Genomic DNA, 25035 nt, shown 5'->3' with positions numbered 1-25035 from the left:
CGGAAGAAGAGCGACCGAAGGGATACATATCGGAGTGGAAGGAGAATCACCGCACGATGGCGTGGCTGTCTTGCACCTCCACGTGTTAGGAAGTGCATGCATCAGGGAACCAAACCAAGTATAGTCATGGCACGTTGAAAGAATATAAACTCCCTCCTCCGGTTCATATTAATCGTCGTTATCTTAGTACAACTTTGTAGTAAAGTCTTACTAAGTCAGTGACAATTAATATGGATCAGAAGAGGGAGTACCACTATAGCAACAATGAAAACAACAGAAAATTAAGATATAAGTGTGGCATCGCATAGCTAAAGAAACCATATAATGTACCATAACATTTGCAAAAATGGAGCTGGTTCTCTCTAGGATTACTAGTCAGCTAACACCGTAAACATAACATTTGTTCATCTTATATAACAAAAAAACCTAGAAATGTCGATCGACTGCTCCAGAAATGCAATATATAAGCCCAGCTGTTATTGGTAACTATAAGCTACAGCAGCTCAAAGTGGCAGTAGCTAAAATGCGAGCATTTTTCAAAGACAAACAACAACAATCATCAGTAATGGATTAAACTTGATGCTCTATCTTCATACTAGCTAACCAAACATTTGCAAGAAAGAACATGCTTCCACCTTGTTTCAACAGAACTTATAAACTTAAGTAATGTGTGTGTTCTTATCCATGGCATTGATACGTCTCCAACGTATCTATAATTTTTTATCGTTCCATGCTATTATATTATCTATTTTGGATGTTTAATGGGCTTTAATATGCTCTTTTATATTATTTTTGGGACTAACCTATTAACCGAAGGCCCAGTGCCAGTTTCTCTTTTTTTTGCCTATTTTAGTGTTTCACAAAAAAGAATATCAAACGGAATCCAAACGGAATGAAACCTTTGCGATGATCTTTCTTGGACCGAAAGCAAACCACAAGACTTGGAGATGAAGTCGGAGACGCAACGAGGCGGCCACGAGGTAGGAGGGTGCGCCCAGGGGGCTAGGCATGCCCCCCACCCTCGTGGGCCCCTCGTAGCTCCACCACGTACTTCCTTCGCCTATATATACTCTTATACCCTAAAAACATCAGGGAGAGCCACGAAACCACTTTTCCACCGCCGCAACCTTCTGTACCCGTGAGATCCCATATTGGGGCCTTTCCTGGTGATCTGCCGGAGGGGGAATCGATCACGGAGGGCTTCTATATCAACACCATAGCCTCTCCGATGAATCGTGAGTAGTTTACCACAGACCTTCGGGTCCATAGTTATTAGCTAGATGGCTTCTTCCCTCTCTTTGATTCTCAATACAAAGTTCTCCTCAATGTTCTTGGAGATCTATTCGATGTCATACTCTTTTGCGGTGTGTTTGCCGAGATCCGATGAATTGTAGATTTATGAACTTGATTATCTATGAATATTATTTGGTTCTTCTCTGAATTCTTATATGCATGATTTGATATCTTTGCAAGTCTCTTCGAATTATCGGTTTAGTTTGGCCTACTAGATTGATCTTTCTTGCAATAGGAGAAGTGCTTAGCTTTGGGTTTAATCTTGCGGTGTCCTTTCCCAGTGATAGTAGGGGCAGCAAGGCACGTATTGTATTGTTGCCATCGAGGATAAAAAGGTGGGGTTTATATCATATTGCTTGAGTTTATCCCTCTACATCATGTCATCTTGCCTAATGAATTACTCTGTTCTTATGAACTTAATACTCTAGATGCATGTTTAATAGCGGTCGATGTGTGGAGTAATAGCAGTAGGTGCAGAATCGTCTCGGTCTACTTGACACGGATGTGATGCCTATATTCATGATCATTGCCTTAGATATCTTCATAACTATGCGCTTTTCTATCAATTTCTCAGCAGTAAATTGTTCACCCACCGTAATACATGCTATCTCGAGAGAAGCCACTAGTGAAACCTATGGCCCCCGGGTCTCTTTCTTATTATATTGCATCTCTTTTATTTACATCACATCTTGTTTACTATTTTGCAATCTTTACTTTCCAATCTATACAACAAAAATACCAAAAATATTTACTTTACTCTCTTTATTAGATCTCACTTTTGTGAGTGGCCGTGAAGGGATTGACAACCCCTTTATCGTGTTGGTTGCAAGGTTCTTGATTGTTTGTGCAGGTACTAGGTGACTTGTGTGTTTTCTCCTACTGGATTGATACCTTGGTTCTCAAAAACTGAGGGAAATACTTACGCTACTTTGCTGCATCACCCTTTCCTCTTCAATGGAAAACCAATGCATGCTCAAGAGGTAGCAAGAAGGATTTCTGGCGCCGTTGCCGGGGAGATCTACGCCAAGTCAAGACATACCAAGTACCCATCATAAACTCTTCTCCCTCGCATTACATTATTTGCCATTTGCCTCTCGTTTTCCTCTCCCCCACTTCCTCATCCACTCGCTAATCTCTTTAAGAGATCCAATTATGATGAACCTATTGCTAGTGAGTTGAGTGCACTAGATTATCTTTATGAAGTTTTGCTTGAAATTCATGAATCTAAAAATTGTGATGAAGAAATCTATGAAGTGATTCATGATAGCTCCTTGAATAAAAATCATGATTGCAATGGTTTTACTATAAATTCTATTTGTGAAAATTGTGCTAATAACATGCAAAACCCTAAGCTTGGGGATGCTAGTTTTGCTATGTCCACTACTTGTTGCAATGATCATGATTGGGGTGATTTTTCTTATAATCTTAAAAAATTATTTAGGCCCCATGATGAATATAAGATTGATAAGAATGTTTGCAATAATACTGAAAGTGGGTTTGGAAGAGTGTCAACTTTAGATCCCACAAATTTGGAGGATGTTCAATCTTATGAAATTTTTGATAAAAGTGGTTTGGAGAGGTCATGACTTTAGTTCATGTTAATCCCACTATTTTGGAAGAGTGTCAACTTTGCATACATGTGGATCATGTTAAGAATATGTTTTGTGATAGCTATATTGTTGAATTTTCTTATGATCCTACATGTAATTATTATGTGAGAGGAAAATATGGTTGTAGAAATTTTCATGTTACTAAATTACCTCTCGTTATGTTGAGATTGCTATTGTTTTCTTCCATGCATATGCTAGATCTTGCTTGTCTTGCTAATTTGTTTTCCTATAAAACTCCTATGCATAGGAAGTATGTTAGACTTAAATGTGTTCATCACATGTTTTATGATGCTCTCTTTATGTTCCAATTATTATCATCCTTGTGCGCATCAATAAAAATTATGCCTAGCTAAGGGCGTTAAACGATAACGCTTGTTGGGAGGCAACCCAATTTTATTTTTGTTCTTTGCTTTTTGTACCTGTTTAGTAATAAATAATTCATCTATCTTCTGTTTAGATGTGGTTTTATGTTTTAAATAGTGTTTGTGCCAAGTAGAACCTTTGGGAAGACTTGGGTGAAGTCTTTGCGATCTTGCTGTAAAAAACAGAAACTTTTGCGCTCACGAGATTAGCTGCCATTTTTTACTGGAGAGTGATTTTGGGTTTATTCGTTTTGAGGATGATTAATAAACAAATTCCTCACGTCCACCAGCATATTCAGAATTTTTGGAGTTCCAGAAGTATTCAAACAAGTGAGATTACTACAGATTGTTCTGTTTTTGGCAGATTCTGTTTTTCGTGTGTTGATTACTTATTTTGATGATTCTATGAGTAGTATCGGGGGGTATGAACCATAGAGAAGTTGGGATACAGTAGGTTTAACACCAATATAACTAAATAATGAGTTCATTACAGTACCTTAAAGTGGTGGTTTATTTTCTTATACTAACGGAGCTCATGAGATTTTCTGTTGAGTTTTGTGTTGTGAAGTTTTCAAGTTTTCGGGTAAAGATTTGATGGATTTTGGAATAAGGAGTGGCAAGAGCCTAATCTTGGGTATGCCCAAGCCACCCCAAGGTAAAACTCAAGGACAACCAAAAGTCTAAGCTTGGGGATGCCGCGGAAGGTATCCCCTCTTTCGTCTTCGTCTATCAGTAACTTTACTTGAGGCTATATTTTTATTCACCACATGATATGTGTTTTGCTTGGAGCGTCTTGTATGATTTTAGTCTTTGCTTTTTATTTTACCACAATCATACTTGCTGTAAACACCTTTTGGGAGAGACACGCATGAATCGGAATTTATTTGAATACTCTATGTGCTTCACTTATATCTTTTGAGCTAGACAATTTTGCTCTAGTGCTTCACTTATATCTTTTTAGAGCCCGGTGGTGGTTTTATTTTATAGAAATTATTGATCTCTCATGCTTCACTTATATTATTTTGAGATTCTTTTAGAACAGCATGGTAATTTGCTTTGGTTATAAAATTAGTCCTAATATGATGGGCATCCAAGATGGGTATAATAAAAACTTTCATACAAAGTGTATTGAATACTATGAGAAGTTTGATTCCTTATGATTGTTTTGAGATATGAAGATGGTGATATTAGAGTCATGCTAGTAGAGTAGTTGTGAATTTGAGAGATACTTGTGTTAAAGACTGTGATTCCCGTAGCATGCACGTATGGTGAACCGTTATGTGATGAAGTCGAAGCATGATTTATTTTTTTATTGTCTTCCTTATGAGTAGCGGTCGGGGACGAGCGATGGTCTTTTCCTACCAATCTATCCCCCTAGGAGCATGCGCGTAGTACTTTGTTTCAATAACTAATAGATTTTTGCAATAAGTATGTGAGTTCTTTATGACTAATGTAGAGTTTCATGGATTATACGCACTCTCGCCCTTCCACCATTGCTAGCCTCTCTACTACCGCGCAACTTTCGCCGGTACCATAAACCCACCATTTACCTTCCTCAAAACAGCCAACATACCTACCTATTATGGCATTTCCATAGCCATGCCGAGATATATTGCCATGCAAGTTTCCACCATTCCGTTTATTATGACACGCTCCACCATTGTTATCGGATCACGGGTTCCGGCAAAACCCTCAAGGTTCAAACACTGGGGTGCGCGTGAAGATTTCCTCCCTGCCGATCCACGCCCTAGCTCGCTAAGATCTCGCGGACGAACTCGACGAACTCGCAACACAGAAAGACACAAGATTTATACTGGTTCAGGCCAGCGATGTGGTGTAATACCCTACTCGAGTGTGGTGGTGGTGGATTGCCTCTTGGGCTGATGATGAACAGTACAAGGGGAAGAACAGCCTCCTGAGGTTGAGGTGCTCTTGTGCTTGGTGAACTTGCGTGGGTGACATGCCTCTGAATGAGTTCTCCCTCTACTGTGGTGGCTAGTTCTACTTATATAGGCCCTGGTCCTCTCCCCAAATATTGAGCGGGAAGGGAGCCAACAACGGCCAATTTGAAAGGGGACAGCTAGTACAGCTTATCCTGACAAAAGCGGTCTTCGCCTGCGACAGGCTCTGGTGGTGACGCCGCCTTGGGCTCCATGGTGACCTCCGTCTTGCCGTCTTGCTGGTCTTGGTCTCGTTGCACCGATGTGGAAACCTTTGCTTAATGCCTCGGTACTCCGCGCCTGCCCTTGCCCCTTTAGCACCAAAGAGGAAACGAGGACGCTGCGCACGTTGGTGCCCGCCTGGTCTCAATCGTCATGGCTCACGTCACGAGGGCCTCGCGAGGTTTGCCTTGCCTTGATCTCTCCACCCCTCGTGAGCCTGCCTAGCGAGGCCGCTCCTGAGGAGGTCTTGCGTCGTCCGCCTCGCGAGGGTCTCGAATGCCTTGTTGATGAAGATGGGTCGTACAGGCCTGCTAGCACAGCCACGCCGTGGGCCATAGGCAGGCAAGTCTGGGGACCCCCGTTCCCAGAACGCCGACAGTAGCCCCCAGGCCCAAGGCGCGCTCGGGCTTGGCTTTGAGGCGAAGCCAAAGGTCAAGCGCGGAGTGCCGCGGGCCCCAAAAGCCTGCGGCATCGGTTGATGCGTGGCGGTTGATTGGACGTGGGCGTCTGCGCTTCCCCGCGCTGCCTCGGCAACTGCCCGACTTGAAAAAAGGCTGGCGCAGATAGTGCTTGCCTTCATTGCTTCCCTTCGCCTTGGTCAGATCCCCTTCCTTGCGCCCTGCTTCTGAAATCCTCAGATTTGCCTCCATCTCCTCCCGCACCAGCAACCGATGGCACCACGCAAGGTCAAGCTCTCTGCGTCGCCGGCTTGGTACGAGCCTGCTCTCGACGCGCCCAACGTCTCGGAGAAGAGCCTCGCCTCCACGTGCTTGCTGACGGCGGGTGAGATCTACGAATGGGGGAAGACGGAGCTTCGGGCTGCCTCCATCGAGCCAGAGCCCGAGGGGAGCACCTTCTTCCCCTTCTTCACGAGCAGCATCGCCGCCGGGTTGGTTCCCCCCTTCTCTGACTTCTTCTATGAGGTCCTCGACCACTTCGGGCTGCAGGCGCTGCATCTCCATCCCAACTCCATCCTTCTCCTATCCATCTTCGCTTACTATTGCGAGGCGTATCTGGGCGTGATGCCGTCCGTGGCTCTGCTGCGCCACTTCTTCTTCCTTCGCCTTAGCGATGGTCATATCTCGCACCAATTTCATCGCGTCCGGCGTGGCCAATTCGACATCGAACACCGGGAAGAGGGTCGACAACCTCAGGGTCAAATGGGTCATGATGAGTGCCAAGTGCGTCCATCCACGCTTGGAACTGCCGACGGAGGCGCCCCAGTCTGACAAGGGGTGGTCCCGTGCAGAGCTCACTGACGAGCGGGCGTCGTCGGTGTTGGAGCAGATGATGACCGACTTGAAACCGGGCAACGTGAAGGCAGCCAAGGTGACGGGGGCCATGCTCCTGAGGGAATTCCTGACGCTGCGCGTTGCTCCACTTCAGGCGCGTGCGCGCCCTTTGTGGAAGCTTGGAGATGAAGGAGACAAGGTTCGCCTGAGGCCGGAGGCCCTGCCTGACGATGAGTTGACTGTTGTCCTGCGCCTCCTAGTTGGGCACAACCAGGAGTATCCGCCGAGCACCTTCGTTCCTTTGTTGCGCCGCAAGGATTGGGAGCCAATCGTGGCCTCCAGGCCGACCTTTGATGCACGCGGGCTGGTGCCGCCGGTGCTCACTGGGGCCTCTGCAACGCCGAAGGCGGTGGAGGTGCCTTCTGACGAGTCCCGCGGGGAGGAAGAGGGGGAGGAGGACTCGGAGGAGACCCCCGAGGAGATGGGGGAGAACTCCCCCTTGAGCAAGGCCGACATCCTCCGCGCTCTGCCAGACGACGCCGAAGTCGACGCCCGCCAGGAGGAGAGGGAGCTGCCCCTCATCCCGACAAGGGGTAGATCGTCGCTGGTCTCTCGAGATGCTGCCTCCGTCTTGACACCGCCTGGAGCCGGCTCCGGCCCTTCTGTTGTGCCGTCTTCTGCCTCCGGAGCCCGTGTGCCCACTCCTCAGGCTCCAAAGCTTTCGGGTTTCAAGCTCCCCAAGCGGAAGGTGGACTATGTCGCGGTGGATCAGTAAGTGCTTCGAGCTTCGTCTTGTTCTTGCTTGTACTTGCTATTTTCTGACATTCGCCCTTGGTTGATCAGGCCGGTGTCTTCAACAAAGAAAAGGAAGGAGGATGATGCGGCCATGCCCCCTTCTGCGGAGAAGAGAGGCGACAGCACTCGCACCTCCCCGGCCCGGTCGCCCTCGTGAGGCCATGAGGTGCATCGTCAGAAAGAGTCACCCCCAGTGGCCTCGCTGGCTCCGGAAGTGCCGGTGCCTGGCTCAGCTGATGAGGTCCCAAAGGCTCAAGAGCCCTTGATCTCCCAGGCTCTGGTGACGACGCCGCCCCCTCCTCCTGCTACGCTTCTGGCTCCAGGTTCTTCCGCATCCTCTGTTGTCTTGGAGTGCGTCCTTTTGGAGATGACCCAGCTGCGGGAAGATCTCCTGAGCGCGGACCCGCACCTGGTGGCCAGGCGCCTGGAGCTAGCCTCTGGCTGGCTTCACTCCGACTCGGCAGATCGAGCGTCGCTAAGCCAGGACGTGGCGGCCACCGAGAAGGAGAAGCAGGCCGCCGCCAGAGCTGCAGCCGATCGTGAGGCGGCGCTGAAGGACGCCGAGGCCGCCCGCGACCGCTGCCGAGAGCTGGAGGGTGAGCTGAAGAGCCTGCGCGACGAGCACGCAAAAGAAGCACGTGGCCGCGAAGCGAAGGAGAAGGAGATGAAGGCTCGGGAGGGCGCCATCAAGGGTCGCGACGCCGAGCTGGGGGAGCTGGCGAAGGCGCAGGCCGCGGAGCGCAGCCGACTGGAGGAGCTGGAGCAGAAGGCGAAGGCGAGGGAAGCCGATCTCGACGCCAAGGCGAACGTCCTGGCCGAAGACCGCGTGGCCTTCTCGCTTGTTGAGAAGAGGTCCAGCATGGCGCTGAAGTCACTGTACGAGAAGGGCCAGGAGAAGCCGCTGACCACCGACGAGGATGGCCCTGCTCAGTTGCTTCCCCACTTGGTGAAGGCGCTTGAGGAAGTCGTGGAGGGCATCGGTCCCATGGCTGAGGCGGAGGCTCGTGTCCTTTCTTCAGCTGCGCTGATGCGTGTCTTCAGCCATCTGTACCTTCGCGACCCCAATGCTCGTCTGGATGAGCTGCTGGAGCCTGTAGCTTATGAACATTGTGCGGCCGCCGCCGTAGCCATGAAAGATCAGGTGGAGGCCCTACTGAAGAAGTTCCGCGGCTTCGTCCTCGCGCCCTCAACCAGCGATGCCACCGATCCTGCGGCTGGCGGTGCAGGTGAAGGCGACGCTACCAAGGGAGGAGCACCTTCTCCGGGCGATGGCGGTGTCCAGGGGTGACCTGCAGCTGCTTTCCTGTTTCATTCCTGCAGCATGCATCAGGCCTCGTGGAGGCGTTAAACTTTCGTTTGATATTGTGAGAACAATATGTCTTGTAATATTTGCTTCGAGATTTTGCGATTTTCTTCCTATTTTCTTTGTGTTCTGTGTCGACAGAGCCCGGCCCCGCGCATACCTCAACCGCCATTGGGCCGACCGGAGACCAGGACGGACCAAGGAGTGAGGGGCTACGTGACCAGTTAGGCTCCTGAGTCGCGATGCTCAGGATTCCCCATTGACGCGCAAACAACTTATAGGGAGGACACGCGAGGATAGGTTAATGTTCTATGTCGGCAGAGCCCGGCCCCGCGCATACCTCAACCGCCGTTGGACCGACCGGAGACCAGGATGGGCCCAGGAGCGAGGGGCTACGTGACCAGTTAGGCTCCTGAGTCGCGATGCTCAGGAGTCCCCCTTGACGTGCAAACAATCTCCATACCTTTGCCCTCGCCGAGGCCCAGCTTGGGAGGGGCGCGCGACGACCAGGTCCGGGAGACCTGGTTGGGTGGCGTACGGTTGGGCGTGACCCGAGCGCAGCCCCCGTGCCCAGCCCCCTTGCGCGGCTCTCCCGAGGGGAGGCGTTGCGGTGAGGCCGGACGCTGAGCTCTGGGGCTCCCTGAGGTTGGTACGACCGTGAAGCCGCCCTCAGTTGTTTATCACCAGCGGGGAGCATAGTGCTTCCGCTTGTGCACGGGCATAGTCGCTCCTCGGCAGTGTCGACGGCCAGCACGGAGCATGGTGCTTCCACTTGTGCGTGGGAGGGGGCTCCCTCTGCGGAGAGCCCCCGGGGTCTGTACAGCCCCGCCCTGACACGTGGCTTGCACGGCAGGGCTAGACGAGGTGTATCTGGGCACTCGTGAGCCAGCGCGGGACTCACGAGGCCCTACCTCAAGGCGGGTTGCGCCTGGTCTTGGTTCTTGTTCGCTGTGCTGGTCCTGCGAGGTGGTCAAACAAACTGCGCCAAACGAATCTCCTGAGGTTATCGCGTGAGAAAGCCAAGCACCAACGGCCCCAGGAGGTGACGTGAACAGGGCCGTCCCGCCAACCAGAGCTCAGCCGTTGGATTTATCGACGCTGCAGGGACGAGCCCGAGCACAGACGCCGTGCTCAACTTACTCCCGCGAAGGGTCCTGAAGAAAAAGGCCGGCGCGCGGGTGGCGATCGAGCAGGTAATAATCATAGGTAGATTAAGCATGGAAAGCAGCAGTCTTAAGTAAATGCAAGGAAGATACATGCCACTGGGTCAGGCCTGAGTGGATTGGGGATGATGCAGCCCGAGGGGCGCTCCCAACAAGGTAAGCTAAGGACATAAAAAGGGATACATGCCATAGGGACGGACCCGTGCGGCCTGGGAATCATGCAGCCCGAGGGGCGCTCCCAGCTAAATGAACTTGGAAAATGTCACCTAGTTCTGTTGATGAAGGAGAGTCGGGGCAGCTGAAGGTATGCGGCGAAAGGATTGCTCCTCACGAGCCACCGGGGCCCTGAGCCTCGGGACTCTCTGGGCATTCAGGTGGTTCCTTGAGGACTGTCTCCGGCTCCGTCAGGACGGCGTGGTGCCTGGCCTCCTAAGCGGCCAGGATCCGCCGCAAGTTGCACTGGTAGGCGGACGACACGCTCGGCAGGCCAAAGGGCATGCGAACGTAGCTGTGCGATGGGCCCTCGCAGCGTCCCGCGCGCGAAGGCCAAAAAAGCTCCTGAGAAGCGGCCCTATTGAGCCATGGGACGTCGATGTAGATGCGCAACCCAGCATCCTCGCCTGGATGGGGAGCTGCGCCTGGTGAGCGACGGCCGCCGCGCATGGCCCTTGCGTCTTGCAATTCCTGAGTGGTCTTGGTGATGAACTCATGAATGGTGGGCGATCCTTGCCTTGTGCCCTCCTGAGGGAAACGTGCCGCGAAGCACGCATCCAAGTGGTGCCCAAGCGCCTCCCTCGTGATGTGGGCAAGGTCTGAGGCCCTCCAGAAGAGAGCCCCCGAGTCCTGCCCAAGAAGGGCGCCGGGCGCGCCTTCCTATGCGATGGAGGGAGGCACCCCTGGAGCGGGCGCTGATCCTGACGAGGTTCCAGCTGCGACGCCACCCTCCTGAGGTCCTGCACAGCGCAGCTGCTTCTTCTTCTTGGGGATGGCCTCAGGAGGGCGCTCGCTCTTGCTGTCGGGGTCGTCGATCGCTGTGGCTTGGAAGGCACGCTCGAGGGAGCACACCGCGTCTCTTTCTTCATATGGGACCGTGATGACCCCGCCGCTTCCAGGCATCTTGAGGACATTGTAGCCGTGATGGGTCACGGCCATGAACTTGGCCAGGGCTGGATACCCGAGGATGGCATTGTACGGCAGACGGATGTGCGCGACGTCGAAGTCGATGAGCTTGGTGCGGTAGTTCTTGCATTCTCCAAAGGTGACAGGGAGGCGGACCTGCCCTATCGGTGTGGTAGAACCGTCGGTTACTCCTGAGAAAGGCTTGGTAGGCTGAAGTTGGTCATATGGTACTTGAAGGTTGTCGAACGTGTCGACGGACAGGACGTTGAGCCCTACGCTGCCGTTGATGAGGGTCTTGGTAACTTGCACGTTGCTGATGACTGGGGAGCAAAGCATCGAGAGGGCGCCAGCGGTAGCTGCGCACTTGAGCTGCTCTGCCGAATTGAACGTGATGGGGCACTGGGACCATCTGAGCGGGCGTGTGGCCTCAAGCTTGGGGAGGACCGCATTCACTTCACGAGCAGACTGCTTGAAGATACGCTGCGAGGCTGGGGCCTGGGCTCCGCCCAAGATGCAGGCGATGGCACGCGGCTCCTGGAGGCCCCCAGCCCCCTCGTCTTGATGGTGGTCGTCATTCTTCTTGGTTGTGGCGGCAGCGGAAGGAGTCCAGCGTTGCCTTGAGGACGATCCTCACGCGGCTGATCCCTCAAGGCGCCCTCGCGAGGTTTATCCTGCCAGCGGTCCTCACGAGGCCGGTCGCGCCACTCCTGGCGTGGGCCACGGTCGTCCCAGCGTCCGCCACCACGTCCTCCTCCTCGGCCGTAGCCCCGGTCGCCGCGCTCGGGGCGTTGACCGAAGTGTCCTTCGCGAATGGCTCTGAGCTCTTGACAGTCGCTGGTGTTGTGGGTATTCAGGTTGTGGAAGGCGCAGAACGGTCGGCTGCTCTTGGATGACTCAGGCTGGTCTCTGTCGCGCTTGGTGTCCGGTTCCGCCGCAAGCACGGCTGCTCCCTTGCGCTTCACGTCCTTGGCCTTGGCTTTCTTCTCCTCCGGATCTGCAGCTGGGAGCTCGAGGAGCGAGAGGCGCCCCTCCTCAGCTCTTGCGCACTTGGTCGCCAGGTTGAACAACTCCAGAGACGTGCATAGCTCCTCGTGGATAGCGATCTGTTCCTTCATCTTGATGTCACGGACGCCATCTGAGAATGCGGAGATGATGGCCTCGTCCGTCACCTTGGGGATCTCGAGGCGGACGTTGTTGAAGCACTGGATGTACTTCTGGAGGGTCTCTCCTGGTTGCTGCTTGACGCGGCGCAGGTCACCCGCGGCCGGCGGGTGGTCGCGAGTCCCCTGGAAGTTCGCGACGAAGCGGTTGTGCATCTCGTCCCAGGAGGAGATCGAGCCTGGGGGCAGGTTCAGGAGCCAGGAGCGGGCTCCATCCTTGAGAGCCATAGGGAACCAGTTCGCCATGACTTTCTCGTCGCCGCTGGCCGCTTCGATGCTCAGCTCGTAGAGCTGCAAGAACTCTGTGGGGTCGGGGTGCCGTCGTAGCGAGGAGGTAGATCCGGCTTGAACTTGCCCGGCTAGGCGACGCTACGCAGCTCGGGGGTGAAGGCGCGGCGGCCGGCCGTGGTCACCGGGCCCGCCTTGGAGGTGCAGCTTGGCCTTGGTGCTCACACGCCACCACGGCAAGCGGCGCGGGGCCTTGCCGCGCCAAACAATCCTGGCGCGGTGGTGCGAGGAGTGGCTGAGCGTTTTCTTGCGGCGGAGGGACTTCTTGACAGCTTCTCTCTTCACGCGCAGGTGCTGGACGCGGTGGGTCGTGTCGTGGAGCTGCGCGCCATGGCGCCAAGGCGCCATTTTGATGCAGAGGTGGTGGAGATGCTCCGTGGGCCACGTCGCCCGTGGCTGGCGGAGGTTGACACAGAGAGAGGGACGGTGTAGGGGAGCCCCCTGCGGCGCGGACGAGCTCGGCGATGCGGTCGAGCCAGTCCTTGTAGAGGCCGTCGACCGGGCGGTAGCGCACGAGCTTGTGCGCCATGAGGAGCGCGGCCCGCGCGTCCATGGGAGCGTGACGTGCATGGGACGAAGAACCAGCCGGGGTCAGCGATGGAGTGGCGGTGCGGCCATCCCGCCGCACCGAGGGGTGCAGCGAGGAAGCTTGCTGCTCGTTCCCCGCCGGGCCAGTGGCGACGTTCGCGGCAGGCGACGGGGAACGACGAGGTGGCCCGCCGACGGGGGTCGTCTGAGCGACGCGGGCGGCGAGGGCAGCCCGGTGCTCAGCACGAGCGCGACGAGCGTCCGCCATGGAGACGGTGAAGCAACGGGGCGCGGAGCGACGGAAGGAAGCTTCGGCGCACCCCTACCTGGTACGCCAAATGTCGGATCACGGGTTCCGGCAAAACCCTCATGGTTCGAACACTGGGGTGCGCGCGAAGATTTCCTCCCTACCGATCCACGCCCTAGCTCGCTAAGATCTCGCGAACGAACTCGACGAACTCGCAACACATAAAGACACAAGATTTATACTGGTTCGGGCCACCGATGTGGTGTAATACTCTACTCCAGTGTGGTAGTGGTGGATTGCCTCTTCGGCTGATGATGAACAGTACAAGGGGATGAACAGCCTCCTGAGGTTGAGGTGCTCTTGTGCTTGGTGAACTTGCGTGGGTGACATGCCTCTGAATGAGTTCTCCCTCTACTGTGGTGGCTAGTTCTACTTATATAGGCCCTGGTCCTCTCCCCAAATATTGAGCGGAAGGGAGCCAACAACGGCCAATTTGAAAGGGGACAGCTAGTGCAGCTTATCCTGACAAAAGCGGTCTTCGCCTACGAAAGGCTCTGGTGGTGACGCCGCCTTGGGCTCCATGGTGACCTCCGTCTTGTCGTCCTACTAGTCTTGGTCTCGTTGCACCGATATGGAAACCTTTGCTTCATGCCTCGGTACTCCGCGCCTGCGCTTCCCCTTTAGCACCAAAGAGGAAACGAGGACGATGCGCACGCTGGCGCCCGCCTCACGCCCGCCTGGTCTCGATCGTCATGGCTCACGTCACGAGGGCCTCGCGAGGTTTGCCTTGCATTGATCTCTCTGCCCCTCGTGAGCCTGCCTGGCGAGGCTGCTCCTGAGGAGGTCTTGCGTCGTCCGCCTCGCGAGGCTTGGCCCCTCGCGAGGGTCTCGAATGCCTTGTTGATGAAGATGGGCCGTACAGGCCTGCTAGCACAGCCACGCCGTGGGCCGCAGGCAGGAAAGTCTGGGGACCCCCGTTCCCAAAACGCCGACAATTGTCATATTTCCTTGCATGATCATGTAGTTGACATCGTATTTGTGTCAAAGCCACCTTCATAATTCTTCCATAGATGTCACTCTTGATTCATTGCACATCCCGGTACACCGCCGGAGGCAGACATATAGAGTCATATTTTGTTCTAAGTATCGAGTTGTAATTCTTGAGTTGTAAGTAAATAAAAGTGTGATGATCATCATTATTAGAGCATTGTCCCATGTGAGGAAAGGATGATGGAGACTATGATTCCCCCACAAGTCGGGATGAGACTCTGGACGAAAAAATAAGCCATAAAAAAGGAGAAGGCCCAAATAAAAAAAAGAGAGAAAAAGAGAGAGGGGGCGATGCTACTATCCTTTTACCACACTTGTGCTTCAAAGTAGCACCATGATCTTCATGATAGAGAGTCTCCTATGTTTCCAATTTCATATAGTACTGGGAATTTTTCATTATAGAATGATGGGCTTCCTCAAAATGCCCTAGGTCTTCGTGAGCAAGCAAGTTGGATGCACACCCACTTAGTTTGTTTTTGATCTTTCATAAACTTATAGCTCTAGTGCATCCGTTGCATGGCAATCCCTACTCACTCACATTGATATCTATTGATGGGCATCTCCATAGCCCGTTGATACGCCTATTTGATGTGAGGCTATCTTCTTCCTTTTTGTCTTCTCCACAACCACCGTTCTATTCCACCTATAGTGCTATGTCCATGGCTCACGCTCATGTATTGCTTGAACATTGAAAAAATTTGAGAAAATCAAAAGTATGAAACAATTGCTTGGCTTGTCATCGGGGTTGTGCATGATTTAAATATTTTGTGTGATGAAGATAGAGCATAGCCAGACTATATGATTTTGTAGGGATAGCTTTCTTTGGCCATGTTATTTTGAGAAGACATGATTACTTTGTTAGTATGCTTGAAGTATTATTATTTTTATATCAATATTAAATTTTTTTAATCTTTCCGATCTGAAAATTCATGCCACAATAAAGAAAATTACATTGATAGTTATCATAGGTAGCATTCCACATCAAAAATTCTGTTTTTATCACTTACCTACTCGAGGACGAGCAGGAATTAAGCTTGGGGATGCTTGATACGTCTCCAACGTATCTATAATTTTTTATTGTTCCATCCTATTATATTATCTATTTTGGATGTTTAATGGGCCAGTTTCTATTTTTTTTGTCTATTTGAGTGTTTCGCAGAAAAGGAATATCAAACGGAATCCAAACGGAATGAAACCTTCGCGATGATCTTTCTTGGACCGAAAGCAAACCAGAAGACTTGGAGATGAAGTCGGAGACACAACGAGGCGGCCACGAGGCAGGAGGGCGCGCCCCCCACCCTCGTGGGCCCCTCGTAGCTCCACTCACGTACTTCCTTCGCCTATATATATTCTTATACCCTAAAAACATCAGGGGGAGCCACGAAACCACTTTTCCATCGCTGCAACGTTCTGTACCCGTGAGATCCCATCTTGGGGCCTTCTCCGGCGATCTGCCGGAGGGGGAATCGATCACGGAGGGCTTCTACATCAACACCATAGCCTGTCCGATGAAGCGTGAGTAGTTTACCACAGACCTTCGGGTCCATAGTTATCAGCTAGATGGCTACTTCTCTCTCTTTGATTCTCAATACAAAGTTCTCCTCGGTGTTCTTGGAGATCTATTCGATGTAATACTCTTTTGCGGTGTGTTTGCCGAGATCCGATGAATTGTGGATTTATGAACTTGATTATCTATGAATATTATTTGGTTCTTCTCTGAATTCTTATATGCATGATTTGATATCTCTGCAAGTCTCTTCGAATTATCGGTTTAGTTTGGCCTACTAGATTGATCTTTCTTGCAATGGGAGAAGTGCTTAGCTTTGGGTTCAATCTTGCGGTGTCCTTTCCTAGTGACAGTAGGGGCAGCAAGGCACGTATTGTATTGTTGCCATCAAGGATATAAATATGGGGTTTATATCATATTGCTTGAGTTTATCCCTCTACATCATGTCATCTTGCCTAATGCGTTACTCTGTTCTTATGAACTTAATACTCTAGATGCATGCTGGATAGCGGTCGATGTGTGGGGTAATAGTAGTAGATGCAGAATCGTTTCGGTCTACTTGACATGGATGTGATGCCTATATTCATGATCATTGCCTTAGATATCTTCATAACTATGCGCTTTTCTATCAATTGATCGGCAGTAATTTGTTCACCCACCGTAATACATGCTATCTCAAGAGAAACCACTAGTGAAACCTATGGCCCCCGGGTCTCTTTCTTATTATATTGCATCTCTTTATTTACATCCATCTTGTTTACTATTTTGCAATCTTTACTTTCCAATCTATACAACAAAAATACCAAAAATATTTACTTTACTCTCTTTATTAGATCTCACTTTTGCGAGTGGCCATGAAGGGACTGACAACCCCTTTATCGCGTTGGTTGCAAGGTTCTTGATTGTTTGTGCAGGTACTAGGTGACTTGCGCGTTGTCTCCTACTGGATTGATACATTGGTTCTCAAAAACTAAGGGAAATACTTACGCTACTTTGCTGCATCACCCTTTCCTCTTCAAGGGAAAACCAACGCATGCTCACGAGGTAGCAAGCATCATCAGTCTTAACCAAACCAGAGCAAGTAAAGGAGCTAATAGTCCTAATTCAGGTCATGTTATCATATGAGGTATTGCATAAGGACATCTTGGGACATATATAAAGCATCCTCAAATTATCAGCAGACACCTCTAAATAGTAAGCAGGAAATATAGGGTATCCCCATTTATCACTGGATTTGATCCTCTGCGTATCCAAGTCACATCTGGAAACCAGCAGCACGATTCACACTTTCACAAATGTTGTAGACAGAGATGGGGAAGCCTTTCTAACTTGGCGCGTTGAACAGTCTCATCGATCTTGGAGGTCGTCCTGTTGTAGACAGAGATGGGGAAGCCATTCTCCTGAAGTAAGATTAAAATACATAAAAGGGTTTTCCTGTGAAATGCCCATGCTAGTGGTGTCTGATTGTTCAGGGTCGTGCATTCTCCTGAAGTAAGATTACAAGAACGGAGTATATTTTGGACAAGGAAGGCCATCTGACCTGATGTTTTCTAGCTCTCACAAATTTGATATGATCGCCACTGGATAAAAAGGAAAAAAAACCAAAAGTAAATTTCAGTACAGCTCAAAGGTAAGGGCTAAGGACACTAATCATTCCAATCAGCAAAAGCGGATTGCATACCTGTTCTCAACAAAAGAAACGATCGCTTACAGTGTAGCAGAAAACCTAGCTAACATGTGCTCATCTCCATACCTAGAAGTTGCACAAGACGAAAGAAATGTGATGTTATGGTTTTACCTGAGAAACTGCAGCAATTCCTGATAAACTCTGCCATGAATTCCTCTTCCTAAGTGACTTTACCGAGAGTATATTGGCATGCCGGAATTGATCAGAATGAAGAAATGCTTCTTCCTCTTCTGCCATGAAGTTGAACCATCATCCTGGAACATCATGGATGGAACACATTCAGGGTTAGACGACACAAACACCTACACCTACAAATTTTGTGGAGAGCTATGATTTGGGCATATAGAAGATGTGGCAAAAATTCAACTCATTAGGATATGCCTAGCTAGTACTTCCTTCACAACAGTTCTAGATGAACATAAATTTGAAAATTTGTTGAGGAAGATTTACGAGGCAACTGGAGCTGAATTTTTTCATGACATAATGGTTTGGATAGTAAAGAGTGCCCAAATTTTTTGGGAATTTTGGGAATGACAGAAATGTAGGCTGCTTCACAACCTAGGGAAAAATTTGACACGTGGACATGACACATATGCAAAAATTGACACATGTACATGACACATAGGAAAAATTGATGAGGTGGCACCTAGTCATAGCAATGCACCACAATTTACAAGGCTATGACCATCTATATTGGTCGTGGTCAGCTAGAAATAAGGCAGCGGACCAATGTTGTCTGCTTTACGACCATTTCGTGTAAGAAAATTACGACCTTTCTGACAAAAGTGGTCGTTATGGTTTAGGGTTTGGAGCCCCCCGAACAACTTATGACCAATTGTTCTCAAATGGTCATGGATTTACGACCATTCCTTCCAGGGTCACTGACAGAAGGTCACAAGTTGACATAATTCTTGTAGTGCATGGGGACATTTACCCATAGGGTCGTGATGGCCCGTTCTTAAGCGAGTAGGACATCTTTCTTGCTCACTTTAAGATCCCTCCTAGTCTCGTGGTTGGTGTATATCCTCCCCACTTATGACACACCGAGCAATTGTCATATGTGATGTCTGCCTTCCCTCGAGGCTTCATATTGCATTGCCCGATCGTCCCTTTGATCGGAGGTGTTAGTGTAAATCCATTTGAGGGTAGGGGTGAGGCAACTCCGTTCCTTTGGAAGGCATCAATGGTGCTGATGAAGAAGAGGGTATTGATGCTTCCAGCATCATTCCATATATCTTATTTGATATCATGAAGGTCCCAATAGTCGGTGCCAACTGCCGACGGTGTATTGCAAAGTACCAGAACAATACAGTAACGTATGTGGATTTGTGTGACAATAGGACAGAACCTCAAGTAACCACATAGACATTAGAGACAATTTTACCCAGGTTTGGGATCCCACAATGTGAGTAATGCTACTTGTGATAGGCGTTGGGATTCCCCCAAAGAGGAAGGGTGATGTAGTATAGTAGCAGATAGTATTTCCCTTAGTTAAGAAGCAAGGTTTATTGAACCAGTAGGAGACTCACGCAAAAAAACATCAACAGTCCCTACACACACACACACACAAAAACAAATACTTGCACCCAACATGGGCAAGAGGGTTGTCAATCTCTTTGTACTCGTTAATTGCAAGGATTAGTTCTTGTAGTGATAGATAGATAAATTGCAAAAGAAAATAAACGATAGCAACTAATTTTTAAGGTTTTAGTACATATGAAGTGAATGGACGCTGGCACCAAAGAGTTCACTAGAGGCATCTTTCTCATCAGCATAACAACCCTGGGTAGACAAATAACTGTTGGGCAATTCATAGAATAGTGCATAGTTATGATGATACTCATGGCATGATCAATATATAGGCATTACGTCTGAGACAAGTAGACCGACATCCATCTGCATCTACTACTATTGCTCCACCCCTTGACCAATATCCAGCATGCATCTTAATGTATTAAGTTCATAACAAACAGAGTGATGCTTGGAGCATGATGACATAATATAGACAAAGTAAGACCAAATAATATGTTCGAACCCTGTCGTTTTACCCTTATTAGCAGCAATACAAATATGTGCCTTGCAACTCCTCCTATCACACAGTAAGGACATCACAAGGTTGAACCTACTACCAAGCACCTCTCCCACTAAAGATAAATCAATCTAATTGGCTAAAGGATATAGATAGATCAGAGAGAAATACAAGGCTACAAAATCACACATAATAAATCTCAGAAAAGACTCAATTACTTTCAATGAATAATCTGATCATAAACCCATAATTCATCGGATCCCAACAAACACACCACAAAGATTACATTGAATGGATCTCCATGAGATCATTGTATTGAAGATCACACACACACACACACACACACACACACACACACACACACACACACAGAGAGAGAGAGAGAGAGGGAGAGGGAGAGAGCGAGAGACCTAGCTACTGCTATGGACCCGTAGGTCCTGTTGGAACTACTCACACATCGTCATATGCAGGCAACAAGGTTGATGAAGATGGCCTCCATGATCGATTCCTCCTTTGGCAGAGTACCGTCGGAGGCCTGTAGATGGGATCTTGGAAGAATAGAGGCTTGAGGTGGCAATAAAATTGTTTTGGGTCTCGCTCTTGGGGTTTCTTCATTTTATGGAATTTATAGCGCTGGAATTAGGTCAGGGAGACCTCCGAGGGGCCCACTAGATCAAGTTGCACTAGGGGTGCACGTGTGAGCTTGTGGTCCACTCGTAGGTCATCTGCACCCCCAAAGTTTCTAGGGTCTCTTCTGGTCCAGAAAAAATCACTGTAAAGTTTCATCATGTTTGGACTTCGTTTCGTATGGTTTTTCTGTGAAACAAAGAAAGAGGCAAAAACAGAAACTAGAACTGGGCACTGAGTTAATAGGTTTGTTCCCAAAAATGATATAAAATGGCACATAAAGTATAAAAGATTGATGATACAATAGCATGAAACAATCAAACATTATAGATGCGTTGGAGATGTATCAAGTAACAACCCTAGTCCTTCTTGTTTGGAATTGTAGATATCAATGAGTACAATGTGGGGGTCCAACAACTTGTACACTAAGTCGCTAGAAATTTTTGTGGCCGACTCGATGGGGTGTGTCCAAGATTGGATCTAATCTAGGTCTAAACTAGGTCTTCGACCCCATCCTCTTGGATGTAAAAGTAGAAGTTGTCCCTCCTAGTCTTGGCACTCTGGTATTTATACCTGCCTTCCTCCCCTGTGTATCCTAGTCGGATACGGCTTGACCTTCATTCGGTTGGTCCTTACCCTACTCTTATGATCTCTTGGCTTGGCACACCTTGGTTTCTCCTTTATTGATGGTCTTCAAAGGTAGTTCTTTTGGCCATTTATATTTTTGGGCCAGGACTCCTGGAGGATCTGGATCATGAGTTCAGTTGACTTGCTTGGGCCGTGAGTGCTGTGAGGAGGGGCCCAAATTGGCATATCACCAACAGTCATGAAACTTATCACGCACGTGACGCAATGTCAGACCCAACTACCCATTAGGGAGTCGACACAAAACTCGTGTTGGATTCCGCCTTACTACCATAGTACCATGTCATATATTTAGTATTTCTCACAAAAAATTAATTGACACCACCGCCTACCAAGCACTATAAAAAGCCTCGCCGCTTACCCCTGGATGGTTCCTCAAACCTAGCCTCTCCCCTCAAGCCTCATCACAAACTTTCCCTTCTCTATATAATATCTCCATCTCATTCCTATCCACGACATCACCTCCACTTCTATCAAAGTTGTAGTGAACTCACTTCTTCGTCGAATTTTCAGAGCATCCACTCTCTTAGTTTATTATGCCTGTGCTAAGTAGGTCAACCTACAACCATGGCTGTGAGGGCAGGGTGGATGACCACATGGTAGATAGTCGCGGAGATCTGATTAATGATTTCATGGAGGATCGATTCGGTGATGATTACGTCTTTGAGTCTAAGATGGCTAATCCCATGGCGGATCAGATCAATGATGAACATATTATGGAGTTAAAGGACACTGCCTCTAGTCTCATCGACAACCACAAACTCGGTGAGTTCTCTCCTATTTTTTTCATCTTTATGTTCATACAATCTTTATTGTGATGGCCTTTCATAGAGGTGTTGAAGAGTAAATTGGAGGATAATGAATAATTGAAATAGGTCTGTCATAGAGGGTTTTCTAAAGCACTGGAAAACATACCAAATCCAATTCTTGCATTTTATGTGTTTCCATCCATTGTTTTCAATCTTTTAAAACTTGGAATGTCGATGTTGACGATACAACCAATTGCACCGGCGATCCATTGGGTGAGATCATGCCGTGCCTTCTTCGTCCATTTCTTGTCATGAAAACTCGGGTTCACTCTCTTGCTCCCTAGATAAAATGTGATAAGGAGTTGACCCCTTGGTGAATTCCACCAAAATCCTGGTTCTATCCCTAGCATCGACCTTGTGGCGACCGAAGGGGGAGGGGAACCATGTATCTCTCCTTGCAAGTATAGGGAGGAATCCTTAGGTTTTGTTCTGAAGCATGAAAGCAATTAGGGTGTCTGATAATTTTGCCTCTGTTCTTCCTCATCATAATGATGTTCAAGATCTGGTTGCCTCCTCGACTCATCGTCTACTCCAGGTAACGCGATTTTTTTCCATTTCTTAATGGATTTTTTTGCCTCTAAGAGACTAGCAAGTGAGAAAAATCAATCATGGGTTTGTATAGGGGCGGTGGTTTAAAGAAGATGGATCTAGTAATATTCCACTATATCATCCACGAAATGTGGTCGGTCCCGATCCAGGTTAACATAGGTTGTTCCCCAACAAGTGTGTCACGGTGACATGTGCATCATTTCTTATGGTGTGCCTATTCTTGGTCTCTCAAAGCCTCATTGGTGATGGTAATTCCCTAATTTTGGCAATGGTGGAGGCTTCGCTTCTCTTCCAGTGAGCACCTCAACGAAGACCAAGGTTGGTGGTAGTAGTCGGATTTGGTGTGTGAAAGGACCCATGGCCCCTAACTGTATTTTTCCTTGGAGTTTTTCCTACAAAATTTCTGCTATACTTGTCTTCTCCTAGCTTATTTTGCAATTTTTAGTGTGGTCTTACCAATACCGTGTCTTTTAGTCAATGAAGATGCAATTACTATGAAAAAAATCTGATCATTTGGAACCCAAACCATCTCATCTCTAACATTGGCGCCAGTGCACACTTACCAAACCCCTCCAAAGATGATTCATTTGAAAAGCTCGTAGACTCAAACACATGGATACATTGAAATCCAAAAATGGTAAAATCATGAATGAAAATCCGAAGATGGGATCGTAAGAAATGAAAACCCAAAGACAATATGACATTCACCCGCAAAAAAGACAATATGAAATTAAATGAAAATCCAAAGATGAGATAATAGTAGATAAAAACCAAACATGGCATAATATTAATGAATTTCGAAAGATGGCAGAATATTAAATTAAAATTTATAAATGGCATATCATAAAATGAACTCCAACTATGGCATTACAATAAATGAAATCCATAGATGGCACAACATTGAATGAAATTCCATAGATGGCATCACATTAAATGCAATTCCATAGATGGCATCACATTAAATGAAAAATCAAAATATGGCATATCAATAAATAAAATCCAAATATGGCACAACAATAAATTGAAATAGAAAACAACTTAAAAAAATTCCAAATATGGCGCGACAATAATGAAAATCCAAATAAATCATAATATTAAATGAAATTCCAAAGATCTCATAGCATGAAATGAAATTTATAAATGGCATATCATTAAATGAATTCCAAAGATGGCATAACATTAAATAAAATTTATAAATGGCATATCATTAAATGAAAATTTAAAAATGGCATATCATTAGATTAATTCCAAAATGGCATAAAATTACATGAAATTCCATGAATGTAATAACATTAAATGAAAGGTCCAAAGATAAAATATGAATAAATAAAAATCCGAATATGACACAACAAAAAGTGAAAATAGAAAGAAAAAAATCCAAAGATGGCGTGACAATAAATAAAATCCAAACATGGAAAAATGATTATAAATATAAAAAATGGGACACATTAAATGAGGAAAAAAATCAGGGAGAAAAAAAGAGCACATCATCTGAACACATCCATGATGAACACTCAAGAAAATTCGAAAATTTTCTAAGGACAGACGTAGTTGATACATATGTAGGCATCCGGAAAATAAAATACCACGTAATAGATCAAAAACAAATATCTTCTTAGAAATAATGCACTAGGCCCCCTGGACTACATGATAATCATAAACTCTAATGTCAAGACCACAAAAGTGACGAAAGATTATTGTGAGTAGTTCATGTGAATTCTATGTCTTTGTAGGGTCCTCCTTGAAAACTCATCCAGCCCCCTGCCCTATATAAGCAATGGGATTATGCATATTCTTTTGTCCATTCTGAATCCTCCTGTGGCTCTTCATTTTGTTGTAGACTTCAATTTAAAAAAAATTATCTTTGAAGTCAATCTTCTTGAATAGGTTTGTTCAATTTTTTAGTAGTTCATGGAAATACATGCGGAATCTGAAGGCTATTCGTTGTGCTAATCCCTAGTATTTCTCATGTGTTAGGGATGGAGTAGTTTGCCCGGTCACTTGGAGGGGAGATTTCTATTTGTTTGCGTCTGTGTTATTTGTTGGTGTTGTTCTTCTGAGACGAAATGAAAGGAGCCATGTCGTCTGGAGCGGGTGAGACGAAGTATGGCGCAGGCATGAGCAGGAGCCCACTCCAGCCTCAGCCACAACGCATCGTTGCCGCTCACCTGACCGTTGCCCACCAAGGTGGAGCTTCCTACTACTCTGCACCACGCCCGTCCGGGCCTGTGGCCGGCACTGAGCACGCGCACGCCATGGGTGTGACCTCTGAGCCACCCAAGAGGAAGCGTGGCCGCCCGCGAAAGTTCAACCCGGATGGCACCATGCCGCCAACTATCTTCCGGACGCCATATCCTACTGGTGTCGCTGCTCCCCCGACACCTGCTCTACCCTCGAACTCCACGTCGGGATTGCGCCTGGGCGCTGGGAGCCCCCATGCGTCACCAGCACTGCCATCACCGCTACCACCACTGCCACCACCACCACCACCACCACCTGTAGAGCATGGAACACATCCAGTTAAGCAGACGAGGATATGGCCGCCGAGCTCCATGGCTAGCAAGAAGCAGCGACAGATGGCAGTACCAGGTATATAGTGTTCTTGCTTGCACTTAGAGCTCATGCCATCATCGCAAGTAGAGTAGCAAAAGGTGCATAGATGGATATGGTGGTATTTTAGTCCTAATATTCGTATATACAAATGACCACCGCAGGCTGACCAGAGTCTGACAAGCATGGAATTATCCATGTCGACTATTCAGTAAGGGTTGCCACTTGTTTGTCATAAAAACAGAGCTTTTTTGTGAATGCATTAAAAGTATTAAAATATCGTATAGGTGTTATTTCATTGCATGCAATCATTCATATTG

This window comes from Triticum aestivum, chromosome 7D (assembly GCF_018294505.1).
Source record: "Triticum aestivum cultivar Chinese Spring chromosome 7D, IWGSC CS RefSeq v2.1, whole genome shotgun sequence".
Taxonomy (NCBI): domain Eukaryota; kingdom Viridiplantae; phylum Streptophyta; class Magnoliopsida; order Poales; family Poaceae; genus Triticum; species Triticum aestivum.
This window is presented reverse-complemented; position numbering follows the sequence as displayed.